We start from the raw sequence: 27637 nt of genomic DNA on the forward strand, positions 1-27637 counted from the left end.
TTTACTCTCCCTTTCCCCCATCCCAGGTGATGTTCAAAGAATGTTTCTTTCTTTATGTAAAACTTTTATTGACTTTTTACACTACTGGTTTTATACCTTTTTGTCCTTTTGTTCTTTTGTGATTGACTAATTTCATTCAACATAATGTCCTCTAGGTTCATCGATGTTCTGAGATGTTTCACATACTTATTATTGATCTTTAATGTTGGATAGTATTCCATTGTGTGTATGTACCACAGTTTATTTGTCCATTCATCAGTTGATGGACCCTTAGGTTGTTTCTATCTTTTGCTATAGTGTTGAACATGAAGTAATGCTCTGATGAACATGGATATGCATGTATCATTCATGTCACAGCTCTTGTTTTTCTAGGATATGTACTTAGTAGTGGGATTGCTCAATCATATGGTATTTCTGTTTCCAACTTTGTAATGAAGTGCCATACCATTTTCCACAGTGGTTGCACCATTTTACAGTCCCATCAACAGTCCATGAAATTTCTGGTCTCTCTTCACCTTCACCAGCATTTATTGTTTTCTGTTTTTTTGAAATTTGCTGTTAATGCTGGAGTGAGATGATATCTCATTGATGTTTCATTTACCTCTCTCTAATGGCTAATGAAGGAGCTCTGGTGGCACAGTGCCTAAGACATTTAGCCTGCTAACCAGAAGGTTGACAGTTCAAACCCATCAGCCATTCCGCAAAAGAAATATGGGGCAATCTACTTCTGTAAAGATTTACCACCTCAGAAACCCAGTGAGAGTCACTATGAGTTGGAATCAACTCAATGACAGTGAGTTTAGTTTTAACGGCTAATGATTTCAAGCATTTCTTCATGTGTTTCTTGGCCGCCTGAATACATTTTTGGTGAAATGTCTGTTCATCTTCTCTGCTCATTTATTAATTGGATTATTTGTCTTTTTGTTGTTGAGGTGCTAAAATTTTCTACAAGTTTTAAAGATAAGTCCCTTATCTTTATAAGGGACTTATAAGTGCAACATAAGGTATGTTGCATTTTTTCCTGGCCTATAGGTTCTCTTTTTACTTTTTTGGTGAAGTCTATTGATGCACATAATTGTTTGATTTTTAGGATGTCCGTCATCTGGTTTGTTGTCTGTTGTTTATGCATTTTTAGTTATCTCTGATAGTGTATTTATGACATATATTAGGGCCCTTATTTTTTTTCTTTGATGATATTTATAGTTTTAGGTTTTACATTTACGTCTTTGATTTATCTTGAGTTAGTTTTTGTACATGGAAAGAGATGAAGATCCTATTTCCTTTTTCTGCAAATGGATATCCAGTTTTGCCAGCACCATTTGTTAAAGAGATTATCTCTTTCCCATTAATGGTTTTGGCCCTTTGTCTAACATCAGCTGTCCAGAGGTGAATGGTTTACTTCAAGGTTCTCAATTCTTTTCCATTCGTTTATGTCTCTGTCATTGTACCAATACCAGGCTCTTTTGGTTACTACGCTGTGTATAGTGGATTTTGAGATTGAGGAGTGTGAGGCCTCCTACTTTTTTCTTCTTTAGTAGCGCTTTGCTTATCTGGAGTCTCTTTCTTTTCCATATAATGTTGGTGACTAGTTTTTCCATCTCTATAAAGAATGAAAATACCATGGCTAGGGTTAGGTGTACCTTAGTCTTCAAGGAGACATCTTTGCTCTTCATCACTTGAAAGAGGTCTTTTGCAGCAGATTTGCCCAATGTGATATGTCATCTGATGTCTTGACTATTTTTCAACTACTGGTAACTCTTCTTTGTTTCCAACTTTTGCATTCCAGTCACCAGTGATAATCAATACATCTTGATTGCATGTTTGGTCAATTTCATACTGCAGAAGTTGGTAGAAACCATCAATTTCCTCATCTTTGGCTTTAGTGGTTGGTGTGTAAATTTGAATAATAGTAGTATTAACTGATCTTCCTTGTAGACATATGGATATTATCCTATCACTGACAGCATTGTAATTCAGGACAGATCTTGAAACACTCTTGTGATGATGAATGCCACACCATTCCTCTTTAATTTGTCATTCCCAGCATAGTAGATCATATGGTTGTCGGATTCAAAATGGCCAAAACCAGTCCATTTCAGCTCACTAAAACCTAGGATATTGATCTTTATGCATTCCATTTCATTTTTTACAACTTCCAATTTTCCTAGATTCATACTTCATACAATCCATGTTCCAATTATTAATGGATCTTTGCATCTGTTTCTACTCATTTTGAGTTGTGCCACATCAGCCAGTGGAGGTCCCAAAAGCTTTACTCTATCCATATCGTTAAGGTCATCTCTACTCTGAGGAGTCAGCTCTTCTTCAGTCAAGTTTTGAGTGCCTTCCAACCTGATGGGCTCATCTTCCGGCACTATATCAGACAATGTTTCAGGACTATTCATAAAGTTTTCCTTTAATATATCACACAGTGTTTCACTGCTGTTCATATGGTTTTCACTGACCAATTGTTTGAGAAGTGGATGGCCTCTTCCTTCTTCCAAGTCTGTCTTAGCCCGGAAGCTCTGCTGAAACCTGTCCACCTTGGGTAACCCTGCTGGCATTTTGCAACACTGGTGGCATAGCCTCCAGCCTCACAGCAATACTTAAGCCACCACAGGACGACAAACTGACAGGCAAGTTCGTCTCCCTTAGTTGTTCCTAACCCCACGGCATCTGCCTACCTCAGGCAATGGCCTTACAAGAGAGTTGATGCTTTTGAGTTGTGGTGTTGGAGAAGAATGCTAAGAGTACCATGGTCTGCTAAATAGACTAACAAATCTGTCCTGGAAGAAGTGCTGCCAGAATGCTTCTTGGAACCAAGAATGGGCAGACTTCATCTCACATACTTTGGTCATGTTGTCAGAAGGAACCATTCCCTTGAGAAGGATATCATGCTTGGTAAAGTGGAGGGTCAACAAAGAAGGTGAAGGCCCTCAATGAGATGGATTGACAGAGTGGCTGCAATGATGGGCTCAGGTATAGCAAGGATCATGAGGCTAGCACAAGACCAGGCAGTGTTTTGTTCTGCTGTGCATAGGGGTCACTATGAGTGCGAGATAACTCGATGGTACCTAACAACAACAACAACATAAAGAATGATGATGGAATCTGCACCAGGATTTCATTATATCTGTAGAGCACTTTGGTTTGTATTAACATTTTCACACTGTTAAGCTCCTATTCATAAGCATCGTATATTCTTCCATGTATGTAAGTCTCTTTTGGTTTCTTGTAGTAATGTTTTGTAGTTTTCTTTATGTATGTCTTTCTGTATCTCTCATTAGATTTATTCTTAAGCACTTCATCTTTTGGATGGTATTGTTTTCCTCGTTTCCATTTCAGAGTTCTGTTTGTTAGTGTCAAAGAATCTGACTGATTTTTTGTATGTTGATCATGTATCCTGCTACTTTGCTGACTCCTTCTATTAGTTCCAGTAGTTTTCTTGTTGTGCATCTGGGATTTTCTATGTATAGAATCATATCATCTGCAAATAGAGATAGTGTTACTTTCCCTTTGCCAATTTGGATGCCTTTTATTTCCCGTTCTTGCCTTGTTGTCTGGCTAGGACTTCCAATACAATATTGAATTAAAAAAACAAAACAAAACAAAACAAAAAAGAACAACTACCATTCAATTCCAACTTGTAGCAACACCCATAAGGTTTCAAGGCTGTAAATCTTCATAGAAGTAGATTGCCTCATCTTTCTGTTGCAGAGCAGCTGGTGGGTTTGAACCACCAACTTTCTTTTTAGCAGCCAAATGCCTTACCCACTGCACCACTGAAGTACCTTTTATAATATTGAATAAGAATGGTGATTAAGGGCATCCTTGTCTGCTTCCTGTTCTCAAGGGGAATGTTTTCAGTCTTTCCCTATTGAGAATAATGTTGGTCATTTTATGTATACGCCCTTAATAATGTTGTGGAATTTCCCTTTGCTGAGTGTTTTTATTAAGAAGGAGTGTTGAATTTTTTTTCAAATACCTCTTTTGCAGTGATTGATATTATCGTGGGGTTCTTTTCCTAAATGCCATACATTTTAAACTCACTTCAGCCATGTTGGAAGTTCTGATGGAGTAGTGCCTAAGGCATTTGACTGCTAAACAGAAGACTGGCTGTTCAAACCCACCAGCCAATCCTTGGAAGGAAGATTGGGCAATCCACTTCTGTAGAGATATCACCTGGGAAAGGCAAGGAGAAGTTGCTATGAGTTGAATTGATTCAACAGCAGTGAGTGAGTTTGGGTGCCCCCCCAGCCATGTTATGTTTAAGTCATCCTGTAAACAATGGGCTCTCTCAGTATTTGTGAAGATTTAAGAATTATTTCTCTCCCTTCTTCCTATCTCTCTGCTTTTACTGTGAGATTTGTTTGTGTAGAACTGAGTATGTTATCTGAGGCTTTGGGTTTCCCACTGAAGTAGTTAACTGAGATGTTTCTGCTCTTAATTGCCATTAAGTCATCCCCAACTCATGTGAATTTATATATAATAGATCAAAACATTGTCCAAAGCTGTGTCATTTTCATGACCCTTGGTGTGTTTGATCCCGTTGTTGCTGGTATTGTGTCAATCCATCTCATTTTAGGTTCCCCACGTTTTCATTAAACTGTGCTTTTTCTATGTGTGGATGGCATTGATCTGTTAAAAGCATTTGGGTTGGGTTTTGAGACCACTCGAATGTTGTGGCTTCTCCTTCCAGCCATTCATTTTAGGGACAAACACAGAAACAGCTCAGCTGGGTTCTTCATTGTTGGATGGCCACTGAAGCTCAACCTGACTCCTCCCTCTATTGCTTTGCCATTTACATCTATTTACCTCTGAATGTGCTATCCCTCTTGGGCCTTCATTTTTCCATAGACACTCCTTCACCAGTCTAGAATGTCATTGGCTTAAGTCACAATATTGGTGTTGGTAAAGGGCAGAAAGGAGGGAAGTCTTGAAATTAACCTTTCTTATGTCTTGCAGGAGCATATATTCTCCATCTCCTCTCACATTTTGCGCCCCCTTATCCTCTAAGGTAGCTCCCCACTATGTTCCTTAGTACAGATTCCTCACCACATCCCTTGATGAAGGTCCCAGAATTGAAGGCCTACATTTTGTTTTCTCCTCTGAAATAAAAGCTTTTTATGTGTTTGGGTAAAGACATATTCCTGGCCCCTAAGTGGTCTTTGTCTTTTTCTGCAAGGTATATGTATTTTCAAAAGAGGATGATTAGAACATAGAAGGAGCCCTGGGGCATAGTAATTAAAGAACGTTCTAGGATCTCAGAAAAAAATTATAGAGCTACTGTATTTCCTTTTCTTGAAAAGAGTTTCTGGGTTTTATATCTAGCAGGAGTTCTAGTTCTCCCTCAGTATCTTTCCTCACATTCCCAGAAATTCCCTTACCAACTTCCCCTGCAACCCCCTCCGTTTCTTCTGCTCTCCTTCTCTTGGCCGAGCCCTTACTTTGCTGGAGGTTCCACCCAAGGTCATGAGAGCCACTACTAGTAACTTGAAACTTACAGGAAGATGAAGGAACTGCAGAGTCTGGATTGGAGGAGATGGCATATCTGACATCAATTAAAGCATGAGATTAAAAATTCCCTATGTACATTTGTTGACTCAAGTGGTTGGATACTTAATATTGTTACTACCAATAATAGGGTACTTTTTCTGTTATAGTACAAGCTGTGTTTCATTGTGGCATCAAAATATTATTATGACGTACTAAGTGTCACATCATTTCTAAGGGAAAATGAGTTAGTTTCTAAGCAAGAAATATACAGTTGAACATCTACAATCTATCCAGTTTTTGAATTAGCAGCTAATTTATCCCCAAATTTCAAATAAACAATACAGGACTTTGGATGTGAAATTTGCTGATATAAAAGCATGGATACTTATAAACCCAGTGCCATCGAGTCAATTCCAACCCATAGTGACCCTATAGGACAAAGTAGAACTCCCTCATAGAGTTTCCAAGACTGTACATCTTTATGGACGCAGACTTTCTCCCACAGAACAGCTGGGGTTCAAACAACCGACCTTTTGGTTAGCAGCCAAATACCTTAACCATTGTGCCACTAGCGCTCCTTCATGGATCCTTATAACCACTCTTATGTCATAAAATCAATGATCCCTTTATCCAGCCCCATTATTTTTTAGATGGAGACACTGAGGTCCAGAGTGGTGAAGTCATATCTCTGATTTCTCAGCATTCTTCACTTTGCATTTTCTTTTAAAAAAAACACCCACTGCCATCAAGTCAATTCCGACTCATAGCCACCCATTAGGACATAGTAGAACTGCCCCATAGCAGTTTCAAGGCTGTAAATCTTTACGGAAGTTGACTGCCATATCTTTCTTCCGCAGAGCAGCTGGTGGGTTCAAACCACTGACCTCTCAGATAGCATCTGAGTGCTTAACCACTGTGCTATCAAGAATCTGTCTTTTTTAAAAAAATGTAAAAAAATCTAATTGTTCCATGGAAGAAGGCACTGTTCATTCTTAATAGAATTTCTTTTTATTCAATTTTGTGGTGTCCACAACCAGATTATAAAAACAATAATTTGATTTAGAAATCTTTCCAGCTTCAGCAAGGTTACTTTGTGGAGTTGTAGATAAATGACCAGAAGAAAACTTCACAAAATTAGCGTTTACACTTAATCTGGCAACAAGCTCTAATTTGATTGGTAAAAAATTCATTTGGTGTACCTCTGGCCCTTTGCTGCTGGATAATGAAAATTTATATCTGCGTTTCAGACATCTGGGGAGGGCCTGACAGCTTTGGGGCCGAATGAAAGATGATGTCACACTGACCCCTGTCAGCATTTCCTCACAGACTGGTTACCCAAAACCCAACAGCAGTCACACTTTTTTTTCCCCTGCCAGAGCAGACTCTCATTTTATTTTGGAAGGTTAATGACACTGTAAATCTAATAGGCCATTTTAGTGCCATCATGTGGATATTAAAAAATCATGTGACCAGTCAGGGCACCATATGTGGGGTTCGTGTTGTCTAATGACAGAAATGAGAGGCTGTAACAAGGCACTGAGGGCAGCCAGTGTTTGGTATTAATTTCAAAACCATAGCTACCTTTCATTAATTCGGAATCTCTGCTAATGATTATTCTTTGCCATTTCAATTAAATTTGCCCTAATAAGCTAGCTACAATAAGATAAAGGGGGACTCCAGAATACTCTTGATTATTTGTAAATTTATCAGTAATTTATATCCTATGGAGCAGTCGACCGACCAACAGAACTTTCTATGGTGATAGAAGTGTTCTCTGTCTGCACTGTCCAATACAGTAGTCACTCACTACATGGGGCTATTGAACACCTGGAATGTGACAAGTGGTCTGAGGAACTGAATTTTGTATTTTAGTTAATTTAAACCTAAATAGCCACATGTGGCTAGTGCTTATCATTTTAGCAAAATTATGGAGAAACCATAGGCTAAGATCAGGGTTATCAGAAAATAGTAACAACAAAGCCTTTCATTCAGGGCTCCATTTCACCTCTCACCAGTGCCATATTCGAAAGGCCAAACTACTTGGTGACAGAACTGAAGCCTGATTTATCTTTGTATCTCCAATAATTACCTTTTGTACTGTTGTTGTTGTTGTTATGTGCCGTCGAGTCGGCCCCGACTCATAGCGACCCCTCCTTGGGTTTCCGAGGCAGTATCACTACGGAAGTAGGATTGCCCAACCTTCCTTCCGAGGAGTGGCTGGTGGGTTTGAACCGCCAGCCGTCTGGTTAGCAGGTAAGTGTCTTAGCCACTATGCTACCAGAGCTCCCACCTTTTGTACTAGAAAGTAAAAAAAAAAAGTAGAACAAAGGAAACGGTAAAGAAATGAATGAAGTGAATACCTGGGCAATTGAATAAAGGAAAACAAGAAATTTAAGTGATTATTGCTATTTTACCATTTCTTGCCGCCTTTTTTTTCCCTGAAAGACAAGTCAGGCAAAAATCATAGCATGAGATAGCCACATGAATCCGTAGGTGTTAGTTAGCTCAATTCACTCAAAATCAGACCAGGATGACTTCCAGGAGCTGTTCGTTCACCAACCCTCTCTACACATTTCTTGTAGCCCCAGAAGCTATGTTCTGAATAGATAGAACAGAAAATCTCATGTGCCCAAGATGGCCACAAGCAAAGAATGGACAGTTTTCAGGAACATAAGTCAGACCTGTGCACACGAAGAAGTTAGAGAGGGAAGAAGCAGTTCTCTTTGGATAGCCATTTTGTAGCCAAGGAGAAGCATGTAAAGAGAAATGGAAGAAATGTGTGAATTTACTCCAAAATGTTACTTACTGCAGTATTTTTAGATAACCATTCATAACTGTTATCTAATGCTACCATTGGGCAATCTACTTCCGTAGTGATACTGCCTGGGAAACCCAAGGTGGGTTCGCTTTGAGTCGGGGCCGACTCAATGGCACATAACAACAACACAACACAATGCTACCCTCATAATATTTTGGTGGGAAATGGGAAGGAGGAAGATGGTGATGATGATAATGAAAATAAAGAGGAGGAAGACAATAACAGCATTATTAGTTAACATTTATTTAATGTATACTATGTTTCTGAAATTGTGCTAAATTATATACAAGGATTATCTCATTTGATACTTCCAACACTATGAGGTAGTTCTAGTATTATCTCCATTTTACAGATGAAGAAAAGAAGAGAGTGTAAATAATTCGCTTAAGGTTATGTAACGAATAAAAGGCAGAAATAAAATTGGCCTCCAAACAGCTTTACTCTAGATTCTATACCCTTAAGAATTACGCTATGTATCTTTCTCTAATCTCCCTCTTTGGCTTCATTGATTCATTCATTAGTTCTTCAAATAGTTTTCAGTCCTCAGCCATGCACCAGGAATTATTCTTGTCTCAGGGAATATACCAGTCAAGAAACATACAAAAATTCCTGTTCTTGGACTTTTTCTTCTGCTAATGAACATAGACAAAGAACAAAGTAAGAAAAATATGTAGTTTCTTATATAGAAACAGTTCTGAAGGGGGGGGGCAAGAAAAGGGAATATAGAGTGTTAGCAGGTGAGGAGAAGCAGGTTGAAATTCTAGGTAGGAAAGTTCTCACCAAAAATGTAATGTATGGAAAAAGAAGCAGACAAGCTTTATTTTCTGATACCTTCAGCCTCCTCACTTTTTGCTAAGCAGAAAGTTAGCTATAAGGTTATCCCATAACCTGAGAATGATCATATTAAAAGTATTTTTTAAGACTTAAGATAGATTGACATTCAAGTGAGACAGAACACTCAAAAACAAAGTGCGTCTGCACATCAGATTATTTTTAGGTGATCCTTTTGATTCAGGGACACTTCAGTGTTTGCTTTTCTAATGAGGTGACAATAGTGCTCTGAGATCCACAGTTGCTTCAAAAAAGGCCACAGCCGTGACAGTCGAACTCCACAGCACACCCAAGAACTTGGCATAGCTTAGAATGCGGGAGAAAAGCACACACGTGTGTAGCGACTTGTGTGGCAGTGAGTGTGCAGTGTGGAAGTACTGGGAAGAAGAGAAAGATTATTCTTTGCTGAGCCTGCCCCAACCACCCACGCCCATCGTAATAGTAAACTTCAAGTGAAATCACGTTAGATTTAAATCAGATTATGGTAGAGTATACTCTGTCAAAATGAAATTGCTAAAGCAATTAAAGGGAGAACTTTGAGATTCTCAGAATGCATCTGGGCAAGCAGAAGCAGGCTTTTTGACACTCCTGTTACAGATTGATTAAGAAGTGCCAATTACCAGTGACATAGACCTCATTCTGTAATTTTTGAACACAAAATGGGACATTTTCCTCATCTGACATTAGTATTCCATGAATTCTGGAGTAGGTGTCTGAAACCACAGATTATGGGCTTCCTCTGAGAGAAGCTCTGCCTCCCCCTGCCTCACCCCGGGTGCATAGCATTCCTTGGGCCATTAAAATACTCATTCCAATCAAAAGGGAAGTGTCCTTTTGTGATCCCTGGCATCACTTCCTGTTTTTTCTTATAAAGTTCCCACCCAACTTGTGGCATTGTTGGGATCATTGCCTAAAGTAACTTTCCATTACTCTGGCAAGTCACTATGGTTTCTGATGCATACACCTGATTTTAGTGACCTCCTTTCACCAAAGATTTTAAAGAGTCTACTGCAAATTAAAGAGCAGCTCTGCCCCCATGTAGAAAGTTTTATTTTTTTTTTTTAATTAAAATGACATTATTTCAGAATGCCACAAATTGTCACATAACTTTGATTAAATGGATCATTTTCCCCCTAAAACTCTTCAGAATTCATAGATTTTTAAATAATAAGACTTCTCTTAAAGCAAAGCAAAACAAAACAAAAGCTAATTTATCTTCCAGATCCTCAGCCTACAAGCTATATTATTAAATTTTTAGCCTTGCATGATTTATGGTGGCCAAATTATTACTGTCGTAAGCATTAACTTTACTATACAATTACTAAAAGAAAAATACTCAAGTTAGAAATATTGAGAGTTGCAGGGTATATAATGGAATTGTTGTTACTGCTTTAGCTATCACTGTAAATACCTACTGCTTTAACTATCATGCAGTAAATACCTATGATGTTTGTGAGTGAGAAAACTGCACTGTGATGGTATATCTATGGCTTTTAAATGGCAAGATAATGTATTTATTCTGGTTTAAGTATTTCATGTAAGTAGTGGGTAAGTAGTGGTGAGTTTGGAGTCCCCTGTGTGACCGAGACAATGAGTACTAACCAAAAGCTTGGCAGTTTGAACCCGTCCAAAGGTACCTCCAAAGAAAGGCCTAGTGATCTGCTTTTGAAAAGTCACAGCCTTCAAAATCTATGGAGTGCAGTTTTACCCTGATACACGTGGGGTTGCCATGGTTCAGAAATCACTCAAGGGCAACTGTTTTATTATTTTTACTAAAGTGGTCAGTTTATATTGATTCCAAATGATTTCCTAAAATGCTAAAGATTTTGCTGGTTTGTTTACTTTTCTCTATTTGAGCAGCGTTGTTTCTGGGTCCAGTTTTCTAGATTATTGCAAACCCAAAATGTAACTCATATCTGAATCTTTCCTTCCTTTCGTTTTGTACCTTATTTCATCCACAAAGATATTTTACCAAGAACCAAAGGAAGATATCAGGAATGTAAATCTAGGTCTAGGTGTAGTTCACTTATATAGTCAAGAGGTGAGAAATCTTATCTATGGTTAAATCAAATAGAAGTTAATACAAAGCCCCCTGGTCTGCAATTACTACGGCATCATCATCCTTATCATTTTGTAAAGAGTTCATCCACTAAGTATGTGATACTGGTTATCCACATTGGGGTTCACCCACCCTCTTGTTTCCTTACTTTGCAAGAAAATCAGGCCCAAATCATGGATGGAGTGTTCTGTCAGTTTGTTTTATGTGGTATCATTCCTGCTTATTTATGTGGCTAACAGAATAAACTATCCAATGGTGGATTTTTATGACTTTTAAACTAAGGGACAATCTATGCATTGTGTTTTAAGTATTCTATATACATACTGAGCAGAAAAAGAAAAAAAAAAAAAAAAAAACTAAACCCACTGCCATCCAGTCGATTCCAACTCATAGTGACCGCCATTGGGTTTCCCAGGCGGTAAATCTTCACAGAAGTCAATTGCCCCATCTTCCTTCTGCAGAGCGGCTGGTGGGTTTGAGTCACCAAGCTTCTGGTTAGCAGTCAAATGCCTTAGGCACTGTGCACCAGAGCTCCTTCATAGTGAGCATGGAAGTGGCTTAATGCGTGATCGCTTTATGAAGTGGTTTACTTAAAGAAGTAGCTTAACGATGCATTTGTTGTCGTTAGGTGCTGTCGAGCCGTCTCCGACTCATATTGACCCTGTGTACAGCAGAACAAAACACTGCCCGTCCTGTGCCAGCTCCACGATCCCTGCCATACCTATACGTTTATTTCTCTTTTTATAAAAGCAGCAAAACGATGCATACGTATGCTGGGGAAAACCACACACCTCACGACCTGGTGGCCAGTGGTCAGATGTTTCAGAGATTTAAGAATGATTCCACTCTTGCTTTTAAGATATGCCTACACCCAAACACTGGTACAAACTGTACAGGTTGTTTCTATTTAGGATTTGTAGGCTACCAAGAGGTTTTTGTTTGTTTACTTTCTAATGAAATTCACCTAATTAATTTTTCCGTAACTCATTGTCTCTGAATAAGTAAAAGAAGATTGTTACGAATTTGCTTAAAACTGTAAGCTTTTTTTGGAAAACAAAGTAGTTTAAATGGCGGTCATTTTGACATCAAACAACAACCACCACCAAATACTGTTATTTTTGCCATTCCGTCAATAAAAAAGAAAGATCTGGAAGTTAGAGGCCAATGATAGCAGCCAGCAAACTTTCTTACTGTGTAACAAACAAGAGATGGAAACACTGGTGAGTTGACTCCACTCAGAGGTCCAGAAAAATTAAGGTTGACACTAAAATAACTTTGGCTTACATACGATTTACAGCAAATGCTGAATAATGAAAAAATATGTCTTTTAGGTCTAAATTTTTCTAGGTTGTGAGAAAATACGGAGCATAAATCATATCAAACTATTCCTGGCATTAAGCCTTCAGGATGCATTTGTTTGAAATCAAGGGCCAAATTGCCTGGAAGAGCAAAAACTACTAGATGCCAGCGGGGGCGGAATGCCAGCCTTGGAACTGACACACAATTTCTGGAAAGATCCATATGCACGACCCGAGTTTGCCTTCAAAGTGTTTCCCTTGAATTGATTTTGTAAATTAACAATATTAGGCCTTCTGTAGGATAGAAAGTGCATTAGTCACACCGCTCTTACTTTACCCAGCAAGGGAATCTATTGTTCTTTTATAATGAAATGGTCCTAGAGAGGGGTGCGGGTGTATTTTGCCACATCAGGTAAAAAGAATTACATTCGATATTGAGGCCGGCTTGATGAGGAATTTTAATAATGGGAGTAAAAATCAATGAACATAACTTCACTAAACAACTCTTAAAGGGAAACTGAACTAGCTCCTGTTTTTACAAGTGTATGTAACCATTGTTGAATAGGTGCCAAGTATCAATTGTTCCAAGTGAGTAAGGACATAGGATGTGGCAAAAACTCACAGCAATTTATTACCAGAATGTTTTAAAAGAAATGGAGGATTTCAGAAAAGGAGGATTTCCACGGACTCATGTTTAAATTCACCATAAGTGATTAATCTTTGTGTTCCATTTTTTGTCCAAGGTCGGTTTTACACACCATGTAAAATTGCTTCTTTAGAAGAAAGTCTGCTTTTTCAAAAAAAAAGACAACGGATCTCCCAGAAAATACTTCATGAGGCTTCTTTCACATTAGGTGTTTTGTTCTTTTTCTTTTTTCTTTTTTTTTTTTAGCAGAGTTTAATCTGAGGAATATTGTGTAAGGGATAATGAGAGTAGGATATAGTGTAAACTTAAGCAGACATGGCTACATTCAATAAGGGCTACTGGCTTTCTGAAAATCGTTCTGTTTTCAGCCTTCTAGAAGAGAAGCCCAGGCATTTGGTTTTCTAAATCATCACAGACTTTGATTTTCACAGAGGCAATTCTCCTTAGATTTTAAAAGAAGAAACATAGAAGATATGCTTTCCCTTGTAAACTTTTGGACTCTTTATTTTAATGGGAAAGAATTTCTCTGTATTATAAATCATCATCATTACATTGGCACCTCTACTGAAAGGAAATCTATTTGTCAGTAAATCCAGACAGAGATAAATTTTCAGAATCATTCATAACAATTCTTAAAATTCATTTTGAACTACTTACCTTGGTATGATTTATTTGTATCCGAATACTCAGTCATTTAATATAAAGGCTAAAGAGAGGACTAAAAACAAACAAGCAAGCAAACAATTTGCATTCACTCATTGAACTCAAACCAAGAGCTTTATGAAAGCTATATGTATATAGCTTTCATATATATATATAAAGGGTTTAGTTTTAAATCTCAAAACAGTTTACTAGCATTTCGTTGTTGCTGTTGGTTTTTTAACTTAAGAATAAATGTAGTACTCCTGTTTGTAAACATCAGTATGTCGCTTCAAATATGTTCTTTCCATTTTTTCATCTCAGAGACCTAACCATAAAATTAAATTAAATTTGACAAATATATACAGAGCATCCTGTGTGTCCAAGTTAACTCCTAGGTTTTAGCTGCTAGGACTGCAATGCTGAGTGAGTCCTGACACCCATGCATGTTATTATTATTTTTTAATGTTAGCTTTTACAAAGCCAGAAAAGAGAACAAATACAGCTGTATTGCCTGCCTTCAACCAAAATGCTTTAGTAGTTGAAGGATGGGGGCAGTGTAGACACTCAAAAATGCTTTGAGATCTTTAGATGAATGGTATAATACAGATGGGTATTATTGCTAATTCTTTGTTCTCAATCACTTGTTTTCAAGGACACTAGAATCCATGTAGCCCCTAAAAAAGATAAATAAGGGCAAGTCACTTTTCTTCCTCCAGTCACAGACTAAAGAAATTATTACAGATAATATATAGCCCTTCAGCCATGGGAGCAGGAAGTGTTTACTGCTGAAGTTGGGGTCCCAGTTGGTAAAATAAACGGAAACTTCTGGTTCAGTTTTAGGACCCTCTTTCAAATAAAAACTTCATTTTCTTTAGGCAAATAAATTGATTTAATCTTGTATTATTGGTAAAATACACATAAAGTGGGACCAGTCTTTAAAGCGTAAGGAAACATAAGGTTACCCACCCCACCCCCCACCATTTTTTTCCTCCTCTGCTTGAAGAGCCAGCTAGGTTTGTTTAAAAAGAAAACCTAAAGCCACCAAAAAAGCTATGGTATTTCCTTCTCTGATGATCTTTAAAACTGGTTCAGGCTCATCTGGAGTTATTTAGGTGTGTCCCTATTTGAAATGGGCCCCAGTACCACACTTTCCATAGGGTAAAAGTTGAGAATATAGAATCAAAATGTCAGTACAAGATGCCGGAGCAAGAAGATGACTTGCTTCATGCAAGATAAACATCTTAAAAGAAAGAAGTAAAGAAAAAATTTTAAAAGACCAAAACATGATATGATTAACTGAGCTCTCACAATTATTCCTTTGTATTGTTGTTTCTTTTTTTGCTTTTGATCTTCTAGAATGCCTACAAGTTTGAAACTAAACCTAACTCTACTTTTCACGGGTATATTTCTCATTTTTTCACTACATAATGACTCAGGCATTCAGCAGATTTTTTTGAGCACTTAAAATATACCTAAAGGTGGGTCAAGAGTAAAAAAATTGACACCATCTTTGATTTCATGGAGTTTTCATTCATATGGTGAAAATATCAGTAAATAAATAAGTAAATTCCAAATAGTGAAAAATGCTAGAGAAAGAAACAAAATAGTGTTGTAGATGGTGGTGCTTGAGGATGAGGGTTAGGATGAGGGAGATATTTTAAGAGAGAAGATAAGGGAAGGTTTACTGAGGAAGGGCTATGTAAGTGAGATCTGAATGATAGACAGAGTTAGCATGTGAAAATCAGCAGGAGAACATTCCAGGCACATGGAAAGACGGACCTGAGACAAGAAGGAGCTCACCATGTATAAAACAAACAAACAAACAAAAACCAAAGTCACTGCTATCAAGTAGATTGGACTCATAGTGACCCCTCCTTGGGTTTCCAAGGCAGTATCTCTATAGAAGTAGATTGCCCAACCTTCCTTCTGAGGAGTGACTGGTGGGTTTGAACTGCCACCCTCCTGGTTAGCAGTCAGATGCTTTAGGCAGTACACCACCAGAGGTCCCTGCCATGTATAGGGAACGTAAGAAAGGCAAGGCACATGGTGAGAAGAGGGGAGTGGAATAATTGCAATCACTGGGATGGGGGCAAGAACTAATGGTGCAGAGGTCACAAAGTGGAGCCAACCAAATGTACTTTGGTTGCCTTTGTTGTTAGGTCTTTACAGTGTTTTAAAAGACAGTACAAGTAGTCATGTGTTAAACTTGGTCCCCTTAAAAGCAATTTCACACATGTTTTCTTGAACCCTGCCCCTTTTATTCATCTACATTACAGTTAGCTTTACTAAGTGTTCTTCAGGCATGTTGGTATGGTAGGGCTACCAAGGCCAGGTATAGGAGTCTGGATTTTATTCTAGATACAGTGGAAATCCTTCAGAGAATTGTAAAGGGGGTGGCATGATCTGATTTATGTTGTCTAGCTCTGGTGGTGTAGTGCTAAGGCATTTGACTGCTATCCAGAAGGTTGGCGGTTCAAACCCACCAGCCACTCCTCGGAAGGAAGATTGTGCAATCTATTTCCATAGAGATACAACCTCGGAAACCCAAAGAGGGGTGGCTATAAGTCAGAAACAACTCCACGGCAGTGGGTTTGGTTTTGTTAAAGATCGTTCAGGGCCCTAGTGACACAGTGGGTAAGTGCTCAGCTGCTATCTAATAGTTTGGTGTTTTGAACCCACCTGATGCTCTGTGGGAGAAAGATGTGGCTGTAAGGATTACAACCTTGGAAACCCTGTGGGGCAGTTCTACTTTGTCCTATAGGGTCACTGTGTCAGAATCGATTGGACAGCACACAGCAACAACAAACGACCACTCTGACTGTTCTGTGAAGACTCAATGGTAGAAATGTAGGTGGAAAGACCACAGCATTAAATCACACTGAGAAGTGAAGTAGCAGTGGGAGAAGAGCAGTTAGAGATAAGTAGACAGTTTCTAGACATATTCTAGAAGGAGAACTCCAATAGCTTTTCTGATAGACTAGCTGCCAAACCAAACAAACCCACTGCCATGGAGTTGCTTCTGACTCATAGTGACCCTATATGACAGAGTAGAAGTGCCACATTGTGTTTCCAAGGTTGTAAATCTTTATAGAAGTAGACTGCCTCATCTATTTCCTATAAAGTGGCTGCTGGGTACAAATCTCTGACCTTTTGGTTAGTAACTCAATGCTTTTACCACAGTGCCACCAGAGCTTCTTGATTGTTTGGAGGTAGAGAAGAAAAAAGAGAACTCAAGGAGAATCCTTAGATGCTTGACTTGAGAAAATAGATGACAGATAAAGTCATTTTGAGGATGGAGATGAGTGAAAAATGTAGGGTTAATGTGGAGTGGGTGGGAGGGTAGTGGTTCAAAAGTTCTATGTTGAGATATCTAAATTTGAGATATCTATTAGCCATCCAGATGGAGGTGTCAAGTAGACAACTGAATATAAAGGTCTGGAACTCAAAGGTGAAGTCACTGAAGATCTAAAATTGGGGGTAATGAGCACAGATGGTCTATAAAGATGGGACTGGTTGGAATGTCTTGAGAGTGCAGAAAAGAAAAGAGAACTTAAACTAAACCATCAGGTACTTCAGCATCTAGAAAAGGAACCAGTAAATGAAACAGAGAAGAAGCTCTCTGTGAAACAGGAGGAAAATCAGGAGAGTGTTATGTCATGCAAGTCTATGGAAGAGCATATTTTAAGAAAGAGTGGTCAATGGAGTCTAACACTGCTAGGTAAGATAAAATCAGAGGAGTGACCATTGATGAGTCCATTTGACAAGGACACAGAAGCATGGGGGTAAGCAGTACCGCTAACTTCTATGTCAGCCTGAAAAAACTACAGTAGATGGTAAGATATACTTCCCAAAGAGTTGGGAGCATTGATACTTACAAGTTTTTTTTGTGTGTGTGTGTGTGTACTTGTGTGTTTTCTTGTTTGTTTTGTTTTCTTTCCTGCTAATCTGTTTGACCATGGAGATCTTATCTGAAGCCAATGTGCAATTTTTAGGTCCTGTGAACTTACAAGTAGAAAAATATATTTATCAAAAGAGAAAGCTAATATATTGTTAATAGGAGTATAAAATGGCGTTGCTATGTGGGGAGACAGTTTATTACTGACCAGCAGTTTACTATACATCCACAAAAAGAGCTGTACACACATGTTCACTATAGCATTAATCATAAGATCTGGAAACTATTCAAATATCCATTAGTAGTGGAATGAATAAACAAATATGATATATTTATACACTAGAATACTACTCAACAGTAAAAAGGAATGACCTCTTCATGCATGCAACCCAATGGATAAATCTTTCAGACTCTGTATTGAGTGAAGGAAACTGGACAGAAAAGTATGTATGTTCTCTGATTATATTTATATGAAATTCAAGACCAGGAAAAACTAGTTTATACTGAATAGTATTGAAAAATTCATCTATACTGATCAATAATTGCCTGGGGTGGAGAGGAAGAAATTGACAGTAAAAGATGACGGGGATGTGGGAGAACTCTCTGGAGAGATGGAACTGTTCTGTGTCTTGACTGGGTTGGTGGTTACATGGGTATATATATTTGTGAGAAGTTATTGACCTGCATACTTAAAATGCGTGAAATATATCTCATTAAAGTTGACTGAGAAGAAACAAAGATGTCAAGTGAGCGTCACTGTTTCTCTGAATTAATTTGTCTTGCCCTGAGTCATTTTCTCATTACACTTGTGAGATAGGCGCTTACTACATTACTTTGAGAAGCTTTGTGTATGATTTCATATCTATCATGATGGTACTCAATTATTGAAAACTATGTAAAGGGAGCTCTGGTAGCATAGTGCTTGAGGCACTTGACTGCTAACCAGAAGGCTGGAGGTTCAAACCAACCAGCCACTCCTCAGAAGGAAGGTTGGGCAATCTACTTCCTTAGTGATACTGCCTCAGAAACCCAAGGAGGGGTCACTATGAGTCGGGGACTTGATGGCACATAACAACAACAACACAACATGTAAATATCATAGATTCTTTTCCATAGAATCAGTGTCTTCAGATGTATATGTTTCTTCACTTTCATGTGGTCATTTTGATCCTTTCAGTAACATATAAGGTAATTTTAATAAAGTATATCTAAATATGTCCTAAGTGCTGGTATCAGTAGTTTGGAATATATATATAACAATGCTATTAACCTGACATTATTTATGACTCAATTGCACTGTGTCTTCCTAATAACTGACTTCTTGAATCAACTATAGGGGTTATTAGTTTTGTTTTATAGAGAGATAACTGGAGTGATGGCTTTTCATATAAACTGTACCACAGATTTCAATAAACCTACCCAACTCTTTTGCTTTTTAAAATAATATAATGACACATCTAAAAGAGTGTGTTATAGTAGAAAGATAAAGGACTTTGAAATAGACAGGACTTGAATCTCAAACTTGCTACCAACCAGCCGTAAAAGCTTGGGTTAATTCCTCAGTCTTGCTGAATTTTAATTTCCTTATCTGTAAAGGGAAGCTCTGGTGGCATAGTGCCTAAGGCATTTGACTGCTAACCAGAAGCCTGGCGGTTCAAACTCACCAGCCACTCCTCGGAAGGAAGGTTGGGCAATCTACTACCTCCTCAGAAACCCAAGGAGGGTTTGCTATGAGTGGGATCCGACTCCATGGCCATGGGTTTGTTTTGTTTTTTTGTTATCTGTAAAGAGAGAAAATAAGCATTACCTTTCTGTGTTGTTGCAGGAATTAAACACAGCATATGCAAAGTTCCTAGCACAGTGTCTAGCATGTTACAGGGGCTTAAGAAATATGATAGTTGAAATTCTATATGTTGTTTCTGCGATCATGCACATTGTCAGCATGGTGAGGTGGAGTGAGGTAAGAAGGAAGATGTGCCTCTAAATTTCTCTAGGACTGCAGATATTGGCTACAATTATCTTTGAATTCTTAATTCCAACTTTCCAAGAACAAGACGTCATTTGATAGAGTCTAACAGAAGATCATGGGCAATTTAGGTACTACCTAAATTTTTTGGGTTTTTTTGCTTTTTTTATGAAGCTCAACGTTTTTGAGCTTTAGAAATAGAACATCAGGAAATATCACCAAATCATCTCCAGTATGAAGTATTCTCTTGCTCTTGCAAATTTCTAGAGCTATTTATCTACACATACGATATACATACACACACATTAACAAGCTATATATATATATATGGGAGCTCTGGCAGCATAGTGGCTAAAGCACCTGACTGCTAACCAGAAGGCTGGCGGTTCAAACCCACCAGCCACTCCTCGGAAGGAAGGTTGGGCAATCCTACTTCCGCAGTGATACTGCCTCGGAAACCCAAGGAGGGGTCGCTATGAGTCGGGGCCGACTCGACGGCACATAACAACAACAACAACAAATATATATATATATATATATATATATATATATATATATATATTTGTAGCTGGGTGTGTGTGAGTTCATTTTAAGACAAATAGGCTTTTAGTTATTATCCAACCAGGACTCTGCAAGCTGAAGAAAGACCCTGCTACCCTGTAAAATTTTGCATGGCCTTTCATTTCCCATAATTTCTATATTGTTTTTACAATAGCTCTCTGTGTCAGTGATTGCTGCTCTTCTGATTTTTGATTGTCATTGAGGCTATTCTTTCTTACAGTGACTCTGTAGGACAGGGTAGAACTGCTCCATAAAGTTTTCAGGGCTGTAATTTTTACAGAAGCAGACCGCTACAGCTTTCTTCCAAAGAGTGACTGGTGAGTTCATACCACTGACCTTTCCATTAGCAGCTGAACATCTAACCATTGCATCACCAGGGCTCCTCTTCTGATTTTACCAGCAATTAGCTATAGTTTATTCTCTATTTAAGGTAAACACTTACTGTAAATGTGACTTCCGTCTTCTGCATATCCAGATGAGATAGTCTGAGATAGTCTCTTCTTCCTGAGGATATGGAACTCCTTTCCAGGAAACACTGAGAGCTATTCTTGACCTGGGACTCCCATACATCTTGTGTCATCCTTTGGAGATACTGCTCCTTTCCCTGCTGCCTGACCAGTCACTTATACACTCACTATGGTTTCCCGGCTACTTTAGGAAGACTTTTCTTCCTCACTGATAAAAATACATAACTATGAAGAGTGTGGCTGTGGAAACTTTTAAAATCCCTTTGTTTAAAAAGAGGTCACCAGGTTTCAAGATAATTTTATTCTTTACCCTTTATTATCATTTTGTTTATCTACAAAAAGCTTAAAATCGCTTTTGTAGCCACTGTCTGCTAGATAACTTTCATACCCAAAATCATGTTTCATATTTCCAGTTAAATATAATAAAATCATCAATTACCTTCTGAACTCGTGTTTCTCAACACTGGCCATTCATTAAACTCACTTGGGTGTTTGTTTTTCAAATGTTGTGTCTAGGCCTCATGCTTAGAAATTTTGATTTAATAAATCTGAGGTGGAGCCCAGACTTAATAGTCTTTAAAACACTCTGCAGGTGATTCTTAAATGAAGCTAAAGTTTGAGAACAAGTAGAGAAAACAGACTGTTTTCTTACCTTGGGAAAGTCACTGGGCACTCTTTAAATCAGATGGAAAGGGGCAAATGAAGTCAAAGTTGCTGATGACACTGCTTTTCAGAGTTTTCTGTTTATTTTTCACTGGATTCATTTGTCCCTCATCTGGTCATTAACCAGGCAAGGGAACTATGTTGGAGGATAACACACTGAGAGGGGAATGTGTACCTTGGGACCTTACCTTCATCCCAACCCTCCTGTGAACAAGCTTGTGTCCTGGGCAAGATAGTCTCTGGAAAGGATTAACAAACTCAATGCATCTGTGGCCAGGAAGGTAACATAAAAGTTTGAAACAGTAAGGGAGGTTGCTGACAAAGCTAAGGGTGGTCCCCTTCTAAAGGGGATGCCACTGCTCAGCACTGGGCAATTGTTGCTGTGGGGAAATGCAATTCAAAGGTTGTCAAATCTGTCCATTTTTAAAGAGAAGTGGTAATTCCCATTCTTAGTTGAAATTTTGTAATTGTTTAATATTTAGCATCTGACGTCAAATTTGTGGATGTCTAATTCATATTTGGGGCTTAATTCAGCCTACAGGCCACCAGTTTACAATATCTGGGTTATATATAATTTCTATTTTTTTTTTTTTTTCAATTCTAGCATTCTAAGATTCTAAGAGATCTACTTTGGACAAAATAAGAAAGTACTCCCTTAAGGTGGGAAGCTTCTATTTGAAGACGCATTTATATTTATTGTCCTCTTCCTGAGTCCTCCCTTTTTTAAGTACCCCTCATTCCATTGGTCCTGACTGCTTACTCATTCTGACCCATCCTAGAGCTGACGTCTCAAGAATTTACACAACTATGGCTAATACACTATATTTACAATATATAGAGGATCCTGGTGTTATGTCAGAGGAAACCCTTGTCTTAACTTTTCAGAAGGGAATGGAATGTACAGTACAGTGTGGCTTATAAATCATTTTCAAATTAGTATTCTGTACATCTAGAGAAGAGTACATTTCTGCTCATGCATAAATTGCCTATGAACACATTTCAAAAACCTATGCTTAATCTTAGCAATGAACATTTCAAAAAGTAAATTAATATCTTCAAGGGGAAGAAATACAGTATATTAAACAGGAACCCACTAGAAACTCGATAGTTAAGAGTCTGTCAGCGTTTCCATTATATACCCTGTTTTTGAGGGGTTTATAACTCACTTATAAAAATTCATCGTAGGCTGAGACTTGGCATGTAAGGTCTCAGCCGGCAGCTTGACGTGATATTAGGTCTGAAGAACCTCGGATTCTTGTCAACAGGATACTATTTTAAAGCTCCAAGATGAGGTCTAAATAAAGAGAGGGAGTGATTTAAACCCACAGAATCCAGCAACTGCAGAGGAAAAAAACTAAATAACTACTCTAAGATCAGCAGGTTGTGGCTTGGTTTTGCAGGGTCCACACAGTTATCTGCACTGAACTGTACATCTTATACTTCATCAGGCAGAGCCAGCTCCATTTTCTTGTTTGGGTCACACTCAATGTAACTTTAATTCTCCATTTAATAGCTTAATATATAGTCTGTCGAGGTTACAGGTTTAGATGAAAGTTTATAAATGAGGCTAATTAACATTGAACTTGTAACTCTTTTTTTATTTTTTCCTCTTTCTATTTGAAAAAGGTATTCCCAGGAAGTAGGGCTAGAGTATAAAAATGTCTTAGGCCATTGTAAATTTCTTGTGTAAATAGCTCTGTGATAGGTTGCATGTTTAAATTAGCACAATATGTATTCATTTTAAATATTGATCTTTAAGGAAGTAATGTAATAAATCTGAATACTCTTTTGCATTACTGTTTACATTAGGTCTACTATAGATAAAGAGAGACAGTTGCCTTATAAATTTGCTTGACTAATAAGCAGGGGCATATAAATAATTCTGTTTCCAATTATACGAAACAATGAGGATAAACTATTGTGAGCTGTGGGATGATTGTGCAGAGCTTGGCTGAATCACAGACCCAGACCAGGCCTGTGAGTAACTGATGTGCAGCTGGCAATTGGCGCTATTGTTTAGATCAGGAAATGAATGAAAAAGTGGCACAGAACAAAATTCTATAAATGTAGCTCCATGGAGATGGAGTTCCTTTCCAGCTGTAAAGTTTCTAAAGAGTTACCAAAACTATTTAAGAACATAAAAACACAATTGTTTGGCTTGGTAATGGTAGCAATTTGTCTGTAACAATGTTAAGTATGTTGTGGTAACCTTCATGGGGAAAAACTCCATGGATGGGCTTGGTTGTGGTTTGGGGTTTCCACCTTCTCGCAGTAGTGGTTCTTGGGCTGTGGCATGAGCTGGCCTTTGAACAATTTGATAGCTCAACCAAATTTCAGCTAGGAATGTTAAAACATAATGGCTGAAGATTAAGAATAAATTTACACCTAAGCCATATAATTCCAAGGCCAAGATCAACCCATTCCCCTTAACATTCCCATCATCTATTCAGGAGTGCAAATATTCACATGGAAATGAGGTTAGTTGAAATGTTTAGCTTATATTGGAAAACATATCTGCTAAGCAGCTGAAAATGTATTCATTTCAGTCTTTCCATTTGACAAGGCTCATTCTCCCAAGTAAAATACTAAGAATGCAATGACAGCAACTGAAGCCGTTCCATTTCCTCTCCTGACTTTAATCACTCCCTAGGAAAAATATTTCTTGAAATGCTATAATGTGTGTGCATTGACACATTTACTTAGATATTTAAATAGGTGTGACCTTCTATTTAATCTCTATGTCCAGAAAAGTTCTTTTAATGGTTACTTACAGGGACGTTTATTATTTCCATGATTATCATAATCAAACAGTGCTTTTCTGTTTATAAAATTTGTTCCCGTGCATCACTGCATTGTTATAAGGACTTCGAGAAATGAGTTTGATCAATATTATTATTTTTATCCCCATTTTTTAAATGATGAAAAGAAGTTCACAGAGGTTAAGTGATTTGTCCATGTTTATACATCTAGTAGGTGTCAAGCCCAGACTCCATTCCAGCTATTTGAACTCTAAATGCCATGTTCTTTCCACTGTGGTTTTTAAATGACCTGTTTTTAAAAGGACTGCATTTAGCATAGTGAGTCCCATGGAAGATGTGTGTAGATCGATTGGCATAATGCACACCAAGGATCCTTGCCATTCATCTCTGCACTGTTTCCTGTCGAGAGAAAGCAGGGAGTGTAAACCACAGACAGTTCTGAAATTCAGTTTTAATCAATGGCTCCCACAAAGTTCATGGGTTCACCTTGCCCACACTTATCTTCAATGCAACATGAAAATGCCTAGTAAAATGGTCAGAAGATGAGAAACGAGAAGCAGTTAGTGAGAAACGACAGGGAGATGGCTGTGTTTATGCCAGGGCTTTTGGGATTGCTATTTTAGAACTTTATTTGATAGCTCTTTACAGTCTCTTGTATATTACATTTCAAGAATATACACCTAATAAATCCATCTGCTTGCTGGGCAGAGCTAATTTTGATTCCCAGAAAGTTGGACTTAATTGCTAACTCTGATTTTGTTCGAATGGCAAGATGTTTTAGCAGATGCTGGCAGTACTGAAAGAGCCCTGGGAAGCGAGGGTTAGGGGGCTTTCTTGGGAAGTGTGGATACTGAGGCATTCTGTTGCACACTCTCTCCCTGGCTACTGACATGAGACAAGTCCTATTCCCAAACCATGGGCATTCAGGGAGGACTATATCATAGGACCCCTGGTGGTGCAGAGGTTAAGCACTCAGCTACTAACCAAAAATAAGATTGGCAGTTTGAACCCACCAGCCGCTCCACAGGAGAAAGATGTGACGATCTGCTCCCATTAAGATTACAGCCTTACAATCCCTATGGGGAGTTCTACTCTGTCTTTAAAAAAGGGGTTGCTATGAGTGAGAACTGACTCAACAATGACAAGTTTTTTTGTTTTTTGTTTTTTTTTACTGTAGAAAGGATAACCCTATTAAAAGTGTGAAGACTTTTCTAGGCATGATTTCAGGGAATTCACAGTATCATCTAACTGCATTAGAATAAAACTTTGGATGCTGGAATCCTGATATAAAAAAAGCTTTAGACTTTAACAAATAATATAGGACTTAATCTATTTTGTTTCAACACTTTGATTTAGTACAGAATTTCTGGCCCACTCCAGGAAAGAAAATATATTCTATAGTAAAGTAAAACGCTAACAACTCAAGAATACTACATGACACCTAATTTGGTGACTGCCACCCAAAATTATGCTTACCAGTTATAAATCATTACTAGACCTAGTTATAATTACATTGATAGCACTGGTTTGCTTTCCAAAGCCAAATATTATATTTGATGAGGAAATGTTCTGACTCTAAATGGTTTTAATTAAGAAACCAACTTTTTTTTTTTTAAGGTGGTAAGGAAGTATATTTTTTTGTCTCACTTTTTGTTGTCTTGTGCACATGGTTTTCAAGAAAAAGGAAAGTAATGATTATAGTAAATTACAGGAGTCAGCAGCAGAGTAATTAACAGGTAATTATCAATAAACAATTTAACCACAAAAGCTGGGATCCCACCTACCACTTGTCAACAATAAAAGCTTAGTAACTCCACATGCCATTGGAAACAGAGTCTACAGGGAGCCGCAGAAAGGACTGCTAATATAAATAAACAATTCTTTCTTGGGAGAATACACAAAGGCCAGGCTGTGAGTGACCACATAGAAGAAGGAAAGAAAAATCCAGTAGGCAGGAAAAATATTAGGAAACCAAACATTTGGTTTCAGATTTAGGAGAGAAATATGAATGTGCTTGCTATTGAAGCCAGAAAAATTATCTATGAAATGTCTTTCTCATCCCATACATAAATGTTATGTTTCTTTAACCACTGAATAGAAATGTAAGGTTCCTTAGCCAAGCTGGCATTTGACACAAGGAAAAAGTGGACCTTATCCAGCTTTAAATATAGTCAGCATGCCTTATGGATTGAATGATTAGTGAATAATCTACTTTAGAAGAATACATTTATTATGAAAAAGTGCAACTAGGTTTTGAAAGCCCCTTAAAATTTTATATAAACTTTGATTTGGAAATTCTTCCTTTTAGAAATGGGCCAGGTCTCTATTTCTATAGCTTGAGGGAGTGGGGGACTCCTAATGACCCATTTAAAAGGGAAAAAAGAGCCATTTATTTCAGACAAAAAGACCTGACAGTACATAAACTGAATAACAATATAACCCTTTATTTCATTTTGGTTCTGTTAATGTGGTGTTGGGACACAATTTACAAATAGCTAAATCATGGATTGAATTTCATTCTGGAAGAGAATTTCTCTTTCTGAATTTTATTTTGAGTACACACACAATCAAACATACAAGGACACACACACAAATCCTGTCTAAAATGACATTTGAATGTGTCACAATGAAATCGCTTACTAAATATTATCAACACCAGGCGATACGCTAGGGATAATGCAAAGTGCGTTAAGTCAATATGCTCTCTGTCCTCTAAGGTGTGGGAGATAAAACTGTCATAGAGCATGTCTGAAAGATGTACATGCAACTGAATAAACATAGAGCAGATGCACATCTATTCAATAAAGTTTTCATTATCTACAGGCCAAGGGGTAAGTGTATATTGGGGAGTGATGAGAGTAAGACAGCTTGTGGGAGTTGCAAGGTTAGATAGGGAGTCTTAAGGAGATATTACCATGTGATCACCAATTAGTCAGGAAAGTCTTTGGGGAAGAAGTGAGATCCCTGTGTGATTTGAAGAATGGTCTGCAATGAGCCTGGCACACCTACTACAGAGAGACTTTTCTCTCAGACGGAGACTGGAATGATGCCAGGATGGAGCTGTGGTCTCAGCAGGAGGCACAGGGCTGGGCAGACAGTGCTAAACGATCTTGGGAAGACATTTCTCTAAAACAATCATGTTGGTGTTTAGTATGATATTTAGAGCCCTGTAAGACCTAACAACAACTTAAAAGTTGACCTTTTGAACTCAGCGCCTTCACAGAAGATACACCTGGCAATCTGCTTCAGTACAGATTATGGCCAAAAAAACTGTAGGAGAAGTTCTACTTTGTAACACATGGCATTACCATGAGTCAGAATTAACTCAATTGCAACGTTTTTTTTCTTTTTTTAACTGAACTTTACTGGTTGCTTGAATGTCACCTAAAACCCTTTTCTCTCTCACTTGTCATTGTGTCTGCCTAAATTTTTTCCTTCAAATTGCCCACATCCAATTGCATTCATTAGAATTTCGCTAAATGCCATGCTTCCCCTGGTTTTCTTAATTTTCTTTTGAATTTTTTTTTTTTTTTTAG

The 27637-nt window shown here is 38.0% G+C and overlaps 1 protein-coding gene across 1 annotated transcript in view; it reads left to right on the forward strand.

Annotated features, from left to right (window-relative positions):
• Window positions 1-27637, forward strand: part of MECOM (MDS1 and EVI1 complex locus) — a 380507-nt gene that overhangs the window by 206098 nt on the left and 146772 nt on the right. The window lies entirely within an intron of this gene.

Source organism: Orycteropus afer, unplaced genomic scaffold (genome assembly GCF_000298275.1).
Source record: "Orycteropus afer afer isolate SDZICR_OR568_19922 unplaced genomic scaffold, OryAfe1.0 scaffold00168, whole genome shotgun sequence".
Classification (NCBI taxonomy): domain Eukaryota; kingdom Metazoa; phylum Chordata; class Mammalia; order Tubulidentata; family Orycteropodidae; genus Orycteropus; species Orycteropus afer.